This window comes from Ceratotherium simum, chromosome 27, assembly GCF_057802395.1.
Source record: "Ceratotherium simum simum isolate JZ-2026a chromosome 27, ASM5780239v1, whole genome shotgun sequence".
Classification (NCBI taxonomy): Eukaryota; Metazoa; Chordata; class Mammalia; order Perissodactyla; family Rhinocerotidae; genus Ceratotherium; species Ceratotherium simum.
In genome coordinates this window covers 35,814,873-35,825,957 of record NC_141926.1, presented here as the reverse complement: position 1 = coordinate 35,825,957, position 11,085 = coordinate 35,814,873, and positions in this window count along the sequence as shown.

Genomic DNA, 11,085 nt, shown 5'->3' with positions numbered 1-11,085 from the left:
CATGGGCAGCACAATGGGCAATCAACATAATAAGTAATAATGAAACCCTAGCATTATGTAAATTTAGGGAAATCTAAAGGAAAGAAGGTCCATATTGTTTGAGTATAGACCAGTTCTGTATTAAATATAGAGCTATGGCACTGGGAGTAATAGCAGAGTCTCTATCTTTTTCTTGTAATGAAAGATATAAAATTAGTCAGTGCCTTAGACTGAATGTTTGTGTTCCCCCTAAATTCATATGTTGAAATCTAATCCCAATGTGATGGTATTTGGCAGTGGGCTTTTGGGAGGTGATTAGGTCATGAAGATTGAGCACATGTGAATGGAAATTAGTGCCCTTATCAGAGACCCCAGAGAGCTCCCTCACCCCTTCCCTCATGTGAGGGCACAGCAAGAAGATAGCCATCTGTGAACCAGGAAGTGGGTTCTCATCAGACACTGAATATACCAGTGCCTTGATCTTGGACTTTCTAGTTTCCAGAACTGTGAGAAATAAATGTTGTTTAAGCTACTCAGTCTATGGCATTTTTGTTACAGCAGCCAGAAGTGACTAAGATAACCAGGCATGATGCATTTAAAAACAAAGAACACAAAGAGATGATTCCTGGACCCAAGTAAGAAGAGATGGTACTAGATAGTAATAAGAATATTCATGCACACTGACTGGAGAATAAATATGTGAGTACCTCTTTTTTATCCATTACTCTAAATCTTCTTTGATAAGTCACTATGCTACATAAGGCTCATAAATTTTGCATCACATTTTAAACTGGCTTGTTTGTGTAGCAAAAGGCATTAGTACTAGGCAATGAGTGGGGAGAGTGTTCCTCTAGAAAGAGGACCAGTGTTATAGATCACAAGAACCGGTGATCCTTAGTGAAAATTACTCCCAGACCTCCTTGGCTGCTCTCATATGCATCCCTATCCCTTCCCCCATCTTCACTGCACTGCAAGGCACCTGACCTGTGCCAGCTTAGTTTTCCTAACTCCGGTGTCAGTTTGTTGGTGGCAAACTGGGAGTTATCAAAGAGAGACACAGGTGGGAAATTGGAGGGCTGATGACAGAATGCAGGATATTGCTGTCACACTTTCAGCTTTGGAGGGCTTTCTGGCCAAGGCTGCATCTTCCCGGTGGTTCCAGCTCCCACTGGATAAGCCCACAGTGTGCCTGTTCCAGCTGTCCTCAGGGCTCTAGTAACGCTGACTACACTCATTTCCCTGTAGCCTAAAGGTAACAGTGGCTTGCTAAACATAATAACCTGAGATGCAAATCTCTGGAAAACCTCAAAGTGTTTCAGATATCAGGTCTTGATTATGTGAAAAATCAATTCCCTGAATAAATCCCATCTATTATAAATACTTGAGGAAGTTTGCTTTTTTATCTACTCCAGTAGTATTTATCTACTCCAGTAGCGCCTTCGTTTTCCGTGTGGTACACCAACTGTGGCAAATCAAGCCTGGTTTCTGGATTTCTTTCCAAGTTTTCTTTTGAGTCTATCATTCCCCCACACACAGCCCTGAGTATGGCGTGAGCAGCACAAGAGTCCCACTTGAAGGTGGTATCTTCTGAAAAGATATGTGTCAACAAGGCCTAGGACAACCCGAAGGCTCTGGTAACCAGCCCCAGCTGCCCAGAATATGCTGTCTCCACACACCTGAGCCATTGTGGCTTTGATAATCTCCTTTTCACTTGTGCTAATGACAGTTGAAAACTAGTGGGAGAATTCCACCTCAGAGCTGGTGTTTTCTGTCAGTTTGCTCCACATTTCACTGCCATTTCTTTTAGAGATGGGAACCAGAAGTGAATGGAAGTTGACCTCATATAAGAAAGCCCCCAGTAACACTATCCTTTCCACCTGAGGGTGTTTAGGTCTTGAGATGCAAAAGCTTGGTTGATAACTCCTATCAGGGGCACCTCTGTCTGTACGTCATAGACAGCAATTAAAATGGCAATGCCTAAAGTCCACAGGGGAAGATTCCCTCACTGGATTTAATGGGTTAGACCACTACTGCTGCATCACCTCTGGTGTAGATGGCTATCCTACACTTAGAGTAGAACACTGCCAAGACTGACTCCAAACAAAGCTTGCTAGGCCAGTTAGAGAAAAATCGCAATACACTAGCTAGTGTCAGGATGCTGTATAAATTGAATAGAAAGTGTTTGTTGCAGTGATAAAGCTCCCCGCCATGGTAGTTCTGAAGGGAGCTCTTCCCCCGGCTAATGGAACCCTTCTCGTGCCAAAATAAAACAACAGAATATTTGTTTTCTTTCATCCATTTCCTGGGAAAGAAATATTTGCAAAAGTATACACAAATTATCAGCATGTCTTCCACTTCAATTCCTAATAGTAGAAAAATACAGATCTTTCTCTGTAAAAATAAGAAAAAATTGGGCCGGCCTGGTGGCATAATGGTTAAGTTCACACACTCCACTTCGGCAGCCTGGGGTTCGTGGATTTGGATCCCGGGAGGGGACCTACACGCCACTCATCAAGCCATGCTGTGGCAGCATCCCAAATACAAAACAGAGGAAGATTAGCACAGATGTTAGCTCAGTGACAATCTTCCTCAAGGAAAAAAAACAAAAACAAAATAAACAAATAAGAAAAAATCAAGCAGATATAAAATTCAGTAATTAAAAGGAAAAGTTTAAAAAAGAATTAAATCAGAGCACATACCTCTTAGACTATCAGGAAAACACTTTTGAAATTTTCTAATTCACATTTCAAGTAATGTTATTTCCTCTATGAAAGGAGAAAAGCCAGCCATGAAGGACGACAAAATAACTAGTGTGAACGAGGGGCTGCTTTTCACTTTCCCTCTCCTGCCCTTTATTTTAGGGATAGCGGCTATGGATGGTCAATTACTCTAGCTTTGGAGACATTTTGTACTTTTCAGTGCCTAACAGTGTTAGTCATTTTTTGTTGTGCTGTTCAAGAATGAAACATTCTGTACCTCTGCGGAGCTTTGTTTGTTTTCTGGTTTTGTTTTGTTTTTTTAAGGGTTAAATGGTGGTGGTGGAGCAGATCCTTCCAGAGTTAATGTGTTTTCATAGCAAGTTGAGTTGCTGCTTGTAGCACCCCAGGGTTTCCAAGCCTTCTTTAAAATGCAGTGGTCTAATGATAAATTTTTGCAGTTCTGTATCTTGATTCTTTAATTCAGCAATTGAAGTCACTTATAAATAATGATTGGCATGGGCTGGAGAATATCTGTTCAATATTAAAATGATCTCAACTTCAGGTCTCTGAAAATTGCTGATGAAATGGCTGTCTTGACTAGAATCAGGTTTGTTTTTCAAACATATTTTCTATAAACAATCCGATTGTGCAGACTAGACTTTTTTTCATTATAAATCAATACGTATACCAGGTGTTTTTCTGTGTCAACAGTTGGTAGCTATAAGGTTTATCTTGCCCTTAAGAATTTCATAGAATAGTCATTCTGTCTTGTCTTTATTCTCTAAGAAGAAGACTGTATTCAAAAGGAAGTCTCAGTAGCTTAAGATTTTTTTCATATTGCAGAAAGGCCATTTTCAGGAGTCACCACGGATATAAAGTGCTCTGATATCATTGAATCCTGTAAGAAACTAGCCGTGGAGCCTGAGATGGGCATTCCCATGCTCCTCTTCCCAACGATTTTTTTTTTTCACTGCTTCTGAGAATTCAACTAATCCATCAGCAATTGTTAGTTGAGCTCCAAAACACACAAAACTGGGCTCAGTAATGTAGAAAATATAAAGGAAATACCAAGTTCAATTCTGACCCTTAAGTAGTCTATGAGAGTTCTCTTAGCTGACTGCCTCATTATTTTACCACTTGTTTAGACAAGATTGTTTCAGGGATGGCAAAGACTACAAGTTTGGAGGTATCAACATCTCTCTCCTAAATCTGGAAATCCTAAATTTCCAGTTTCAGGCAGGTACTGATAACTAAATTTATGTGTGTTTTTAGGGTTTAAAGTTTATGGGCAGTTTGCAGAATAAGTCTGAATACTGTCAACTTTCTTGTCACAGATACCCGCCTTTAACTACTTTGTTACCATTACATAACATAACAATTTAAAATAATGAATTTTATCGCAAATATACAAGCATCATAAGAGACTGTGATTTCCATAGCTGCTTAAAGAAGACGACTTTGCATGTATAATTTTGTGGAATCTTTATTAATCATAAAGAAGAACAAACATTGAAAATAATTAATATTTTGTTATGAAATGTACATCATTTAGAGAATTTAAGTTTTATCTCTGCTTTGACACTAATTGTAGGAGTTCTGGAATCTCTTGGGACTCTTCTCTCTAAAATAAAGAATTAAACTAGGTAACATTTCAGATTCTCTACTGATATTTATTTATTTATTTATTTATTTATTTATTTATTTATTTATTTAGTGAGGAAGATGATTAGCCCTGCCAGAGCTAATATCCATTGCCAATTCTCCTCTTTTTGCTGAGGAAGATCCGCTCTGAGCTAACATCTGTGCCCATCTTCCTCTACTTTATATGGGATGCCGCCACAGCATGGCTAGATAAGTGGTGCGTTGGTCCTCACCCAGGATCCAAACCTGCGAACCCCGGGCCACCGTAGCAGAGTGCGTGAACTTAATGCTACGCCACCAGGTCAGCCTTCTCTACTGATTTTATACATATAAAATCTTCTTGGAATAGCAATTTGTGTCTAAAGTCATGGAAGCTCAGTTGGCCAAAAAGATCTATAATAATCACAGAAATCACTGGAAATAATCAGATTCAGTAGTTACAGCTCAGCCTTGGCTCTTCTAAACTTTCTCCCTACCTTCAATTCTTATTGGAAATAATTCCCACTTATATCTTTATCCTCAATTAGGTGGAAGTTACACCAGCAGATATATTGGTTAAATAAATTATGATATATAATTGATGGAATATCTCTGTAGCAGTTAGTTATGATGTTTCAAGATACTTACTGACAACATAAAACCATGTACATGGTTATGGTAGGCAGAATAATAGCCTCTCAAAGATGTCCATATCCTAGTCCCTGGAACCTGTGAATATGTTACCTTACATGGCAAAAGGAGCTTTGCATATGTGATTAAAAGTTAAATATCTTGAGATAGGAGCCTGGATCCAGGATCCTAGATCCTTGATTATTCATGTGGACCCAGTATAATCACAAGGATCCTTATAAGGATGAGAAAAGAATGAGGCAGGAGAGTCAGAGAAGGAGATGTGACAAGTAAGAAGATGTTGGAGTAATACAGCTATGAGCCAAGAAATGTGAGTAGCCTCTAGAAGCTGGAAAAGGCAAGGAATAGATTCTCCCCTAGAATCTCCAGAAGGAACTCAGTGGTACTGAGACTTTGATTTTAGCTCCATAAGACCCATTTTAAGACTTCTGACCTCCAAACTATAATATTTGTGTTGTTGTAAGCCACTAAGTTTGCGGTAATTTGCTACTGCAATAGTAGGAAACTAATACAATCTTTAAGTTTAAAAAAATCATGCTAGAAAATTTTAGCTCAAGCTGACAAAAGGAGCAAATTTATCTGCCTTTCAGTTCCCCCGTAAGTACAAAATGTTAAAATCTGTGACAGTGAGGAGTACAGTGTTCATAGCAGGGACTGGGTATCAATGTGCAAACACAATTAAAATATTTCTGGAAGGTTGAAAATCAATTCTTTATTGATCAGAATAAAAGAAACTGTGATCTAGAACACAAACATAAGAAGGCAAGAGGAGAGGTGGGAAGAAATTTTTTAAAAGCCCATGACTTGAGGATGGGTAAGCTTTGAAAGTGGGAGTGAGTAGTGGGACAGAAAACAGGTTGATTAATTAACAGGTTTTCTGTGGTAAAAGTTGCTACGTCACTTGGCCCTAGTCATCCTCTATCCTCCAACTCAACTTACACAGGGCTTTAGCACCTGGGGTTTCTCTCAAGGGAAAAACTGGAGCTCTATTTCTAGAAATTGCATGCCTAGAGAAAAATGAAGTTTTCTAAGATGACGTTAGGACTTCAGAGTCATGCATCTCATTTGAGATTCGCAGGGGAGGGCTGGGAGCAACAGCGCGCCTACTTCCGGTCTTCGCCTAAATTCACCACGCTTGCCTAGAGTCTCACAGTTCTTGCACACCCCTTCAACTGCCAGTCAGCCTTACGCTGGAGGAAACAGGCTTTTTGAGAATCTAAGCCTCATTACATAACGACAGAAGAAACCCAAGTCACCTGCATATATTGATCAAAGTATTTTTGATAGATTGAAAAGCAGTACATACCTACTGAGAAATTAATCTGAATAGAAGAAGCTGTGATCCAGACTCTTTGTCCTTAAATATTAACAGAAAGCCAAGGTCATTGGATCTTTGAGAAAATAATATTTTAGAAAACAAGGGGAATACTGGAGAAATTTTTACATATCTTAAATTTGTGTCCCTGGAGTTATTTGATAAGTGTTTGAGGCCATAAAATATAAACCAGAAAAGTTTGTTGTAAAAAAAAAAAATGTGAGAACACAAAAGAAATTTGCAAATTTTCAAAATATATTTGCAGTTTTAATAATTAAATACAGTCCTGTTGGAGTAAATGACAAAGAGGAAAAGAGTGTGAAAAAAATAGTCAAAAAAAGAGAAGATTGGTTGGGGGAGATAACATTAAACTAACAAAATGATTGAAAAGAGAAAATAGAAATAAGGAAATTATCCCCTCAAATATTGGAAGAATCTTCCAAATTGAACAGGACCACAAAGTACCTGGAAAAGTAAGTAAAAGAGACTTAAACCTGGATGCAGCCTCATGAAACATCAGAAAACCAAAAGAGAAGAACCTAAAAGCTCCTAGATCTACAGCAATGAAAAAGAGGAGATTCTAACTTGTATCAAATATTTCTGTAGTTCACTTACAAGAAATTTCAAAATGGTTCTTTATAAAAATTGTGAACTTACAGTTGGAAATAAATTTTAGTAACATTTAAATAAGTTCAATAACTATCTAAGCAATTGTTATTAATATACTGCAACTAAATACCTCTCCATAACACTTGGCCCTGTCTCTCTCCACTTCTTCACCATCTGCCTCAGCTGCAATCTGGTTCCCACTAGAATGTTGCCTCTTGTCTGCCATCTAGCTCTGTCCCTCTGGACTTGGCATTCATGTTGGTTTATTCAGCCGGTTTCTGGTTCCCCTCAAGGACTCTGGCTTAGTTTCACACACATGAATCTCTTCTGAGAGGACACAGCCTTTCATATCCTGCCAACCCAATAACCAACCAGAAAATCCTCTACAATGTGGAGAATGGGAAAGTCTTATGTTTTTTGCATGAAATGGCCAAATTCATTTTAATCCATCAGGTGGATGTGACAAATTTTTTGTTAGGGAGCAGGTTCTTATTATTTTGATTTTAGTTTATTCCTTCAATTATTGAAATGATATACAATTTCCCCCCATAGTATTTCTGTCAATTTTCTTTCAGTCATCTAAAGTTCGCTCCCTATAAAGTATGTTCCTGAGCCATCTGCAGCTACAATTCACAGCCCATTTATGTCCAGATCAGCAAAATGTATTTCAGGAGACATAAGTTGAATGATGATGGATTCAGAAGTGACACTAATGGAAATGCTCAGAATATAAGATTTGTTTCCTGTCGCATAGCCAAAAATTATAGCCATATTGAAAATTAGGTATGCATACTGCGCGAGGCCTCAAAGACTGAAGAGGTTTTTCATCCCAAGATGGTCACTAAGAAAATGCTACATGATTTTAAAATGCAATCATTCACGAACACGGGCAAGAAGCTGATGTGACAACTACCACGTGCAGTTGTATGTATTACCATAGCCGTCACTTATTGTAGGAATGAGGCTGTAGACACCTCCCCAAGAATAGTTCCTGAATGGACCAGAAGCCTAAAATCAATGTTTACCCATGTTTTTAATAGCTTTTTGCTTTCAACATTGATTGAGTTTATTGAAAACTCCCACTGGCCGTTTTAAGTATCAAGTTAAATTGAAAGTTCCCAACGGTGTTACTGAAACCTACAACTAGCAGGCACCCTTGGTTTTTCAGAGAGCCAATGACCCTGACTATCGTCGGTTGCTTAAACTCTTGGCAAGCAGCCACAGGATTTCTGAAATTAGCTGCTTTTCTGGCCTGTTTTCATTGAATTAAAAAAAAAAAAAGCTTTATAGAAAGTAATTACAAAGTATTTACATTAATTCTACTAATTAAATGTGACTACACCTGTTATTATTAGCTTCTGTTCTTTTCTACATTACTAGAGGCAAGGGGAGCTCGACATAAGAGTTTATGCCTAGCTGGGCATGAATTATTTAAATCAAATAAATGGACATATTACAAATGTATTCTATTTAAACAACTTCCAAAAAAAGAATTTTTGATTTGAGTGGAAAGCGGTGTTAGTCTCCTAATGCAAGTAAAGTTGTGTGACCAGGTCAAAGAACACTAAAATGACCAAATCTTATCTCTTCGAAAGCATTTTTTAAAAAATAAAACTGGTATTGGAAATAGCAGGAATTCAGAGACCAGTAGAACTTCTCTTTTCTAAATTGTGTCTACCTTAATTTGGAAAAGTGCATTCTAGAGAAAAAAACGTATGAGTGTCTTCCCTTTGCCCTCTCCATATGTTGCTTATGGAATTTTGACTAATACCCATGTACTTAAGAACATCATCCAGCTATTACCAGTTTAGCATAAGAATGACCAAAAAGGCGATTTAGAAGATCTCTTTATATGGCCCTTTTGTGATAGTTGTATATTAAATTAATACCAAGAAAGCGTTTTTTTCTATGACATCCATAAGTTCACTGTAAAGGAGCATGAGCAAAGTATTTTTTTTTTTGATTTTTTGTTTATTGCAGTAACATTGGTTTATAACATTGTAAAAGTTTCAGGTGTACATCATTGTACTTCTATTTCTGCATAGATTACATCATGTTCACCACCAAAATACTAATTACAACCCATCACCACACACATGTACCGAATTATCCCTTTCACCCTCCTCCCTCCCCCCTTCCCCTCTGGTAACCACCAACCCAATCTCTGTCCCTATGTGTTTGTTTATTGTTGTTATTATCTACTACTTAATGAAGGAAATCATACGGTATTTGGCCTTCTCCCTCTGACTTATTTCACTTTGCATTATACCCTCAATGTCCATCCATGTTGTCACAAATGGCTGGATTTCATCGCTTCTTATGGCTGAGTAGTATTCCATTGTGTATATATACCACAGCTTCTTTATCCATTCATCCCTTGATGGGCACTTAGGTTGCTTCCAAGTCTTGGCTATTGTGAATAACGCTGCAATGAACACAGGGGTGCATGTACCTTTGCAAATTGGTGTTTTCAAGTTCTTTGGATAAATACCCAACAGAGGAATAGCTGGATCATATGGTAGTTCTATCCTTGAATTTTTGAGGAATCTCCATACTGTTTTCCATAGTGGCTGCACCAGTTTGCACTCCCACCAGCAGTGTATGAGAGTTCCCTTCTCTCCACATCCTCTCCAACACATGTTGTTTCCTGTCTTGTTAATTATAGCCATTCTGACGGGCGTGAGGTGATATCTCATTGTAGTTTTGATTTGCATTTCCCTGATAGTTAGTGATTTTAAACATCTTTTCATGTGTCTGTTGGCCATCTGTATATCTTCTTTAGAGAAATGTCTGTTCAGGTCTTTTGCCCATTTTTTAATTGGGTTGGTAGTTTTTTTGTTGTTGAGATGCATGAGTTCTTTATATATTTTGGAGATTAAGCCCTTATCAGATGCATGGTTTGCAAATATCTTCTCCCAATTGTTAGGTTGTCTTTTCGTTTTGTTGATGGTTTCCTTTGCTGTGCAGAAGATTTTTAGTTTGATGTAGTCCCATTTGTTTATTTTTTCTATTGTTTCTCTTGCCCGGTCAGATGTGGTGTTTGAAAATATGTTGCTAAGACCGATGTCGAAGAGCGTACTGCCTATGTTTTCTTCTAGAAGTTTCATAGTTTCAGGTCTTACATTCAAGTCTTTAATCCATTTGGAGTTAATTTTTGTGTATGGTGTAAGGTAAGGATCTACTTTCATTTTTTTGCATATGGCTATCCAGTTTTCCCAACACCATTTGTTGAAGAGACTTTCTTTTCTCCATTGTATGTTCTTGGCTCCTTTGTCAAAGATTAGCTGTCCATAGATGTGTGGGTTTATTTCTGGGCTTTCGATTCTATTCCATTGATCTGTGTGTCTGTTTTTGTGCCAGTACCATGCTGTTTTGGTTACTATAGCTTTGTAGTATATTTTGAAATCAGGGAATGTGATACCTCCAGCTTTGTTCTTTTTTCTCAGGATTCCTTTAGCTATTCGGGGTCTTTTGTTGTTCCATATGAATTTTAGGATTCTTTGTTCTATTTCTGTGAAAAATGTTGTTGGAACTTTGATAGGGATTGCATTGAATCTATAGATGGCTTTAGGAAGTATGGACATCTTAACTATGTTAATTCTTCCAATCCAAGAGCACGGAATATCTTTCCATTTCTTTGTGTCTTCTTCAATTTCTTTCAGAAATGTTTTATAGTTTTTGGTGTACAGATCTTTCACCTCTTTGGTTAAATTTATTCCTAGGTATTTTATTCTTTTTGTTGCAATTGTAAATGGGATGGTATTCTTAATTTCTCTTTCTGCTACTTCGTTGTTAGTGTACAGAAATGCAACTGATTTTTGTATGTTGATTTTGTATCCTGCAACTTGACCATATTCGTTTATTACTTCTAAAAGTTTTCTGGTGGATTCTTTAGGGTTTTCTATATATAAAATCATGTCATCTGCAAATAGTGACAGTTTCACTTCTTCCTTTCCAATTTGGATCCCTTTTATTTCTTTCTCTTGCCTGATTGCTCTGGCTAGGACTTCCAATACTATGTTAAATAAGAGTGGTGACAGTGGGCATCCTTGTCTGGTTCCTGTTCTTAGAGGGATAGCTTTCAGTTTTTCACCATTGAGGATGATATTAGCTGTGGGTTTCTCATATATGGTCTTTATTATGTTGAGGTACTTTCCTTCTATACCCATTTTATTCAGAGTTTTTATCATAAATGGATGCTGGATCTTGTCA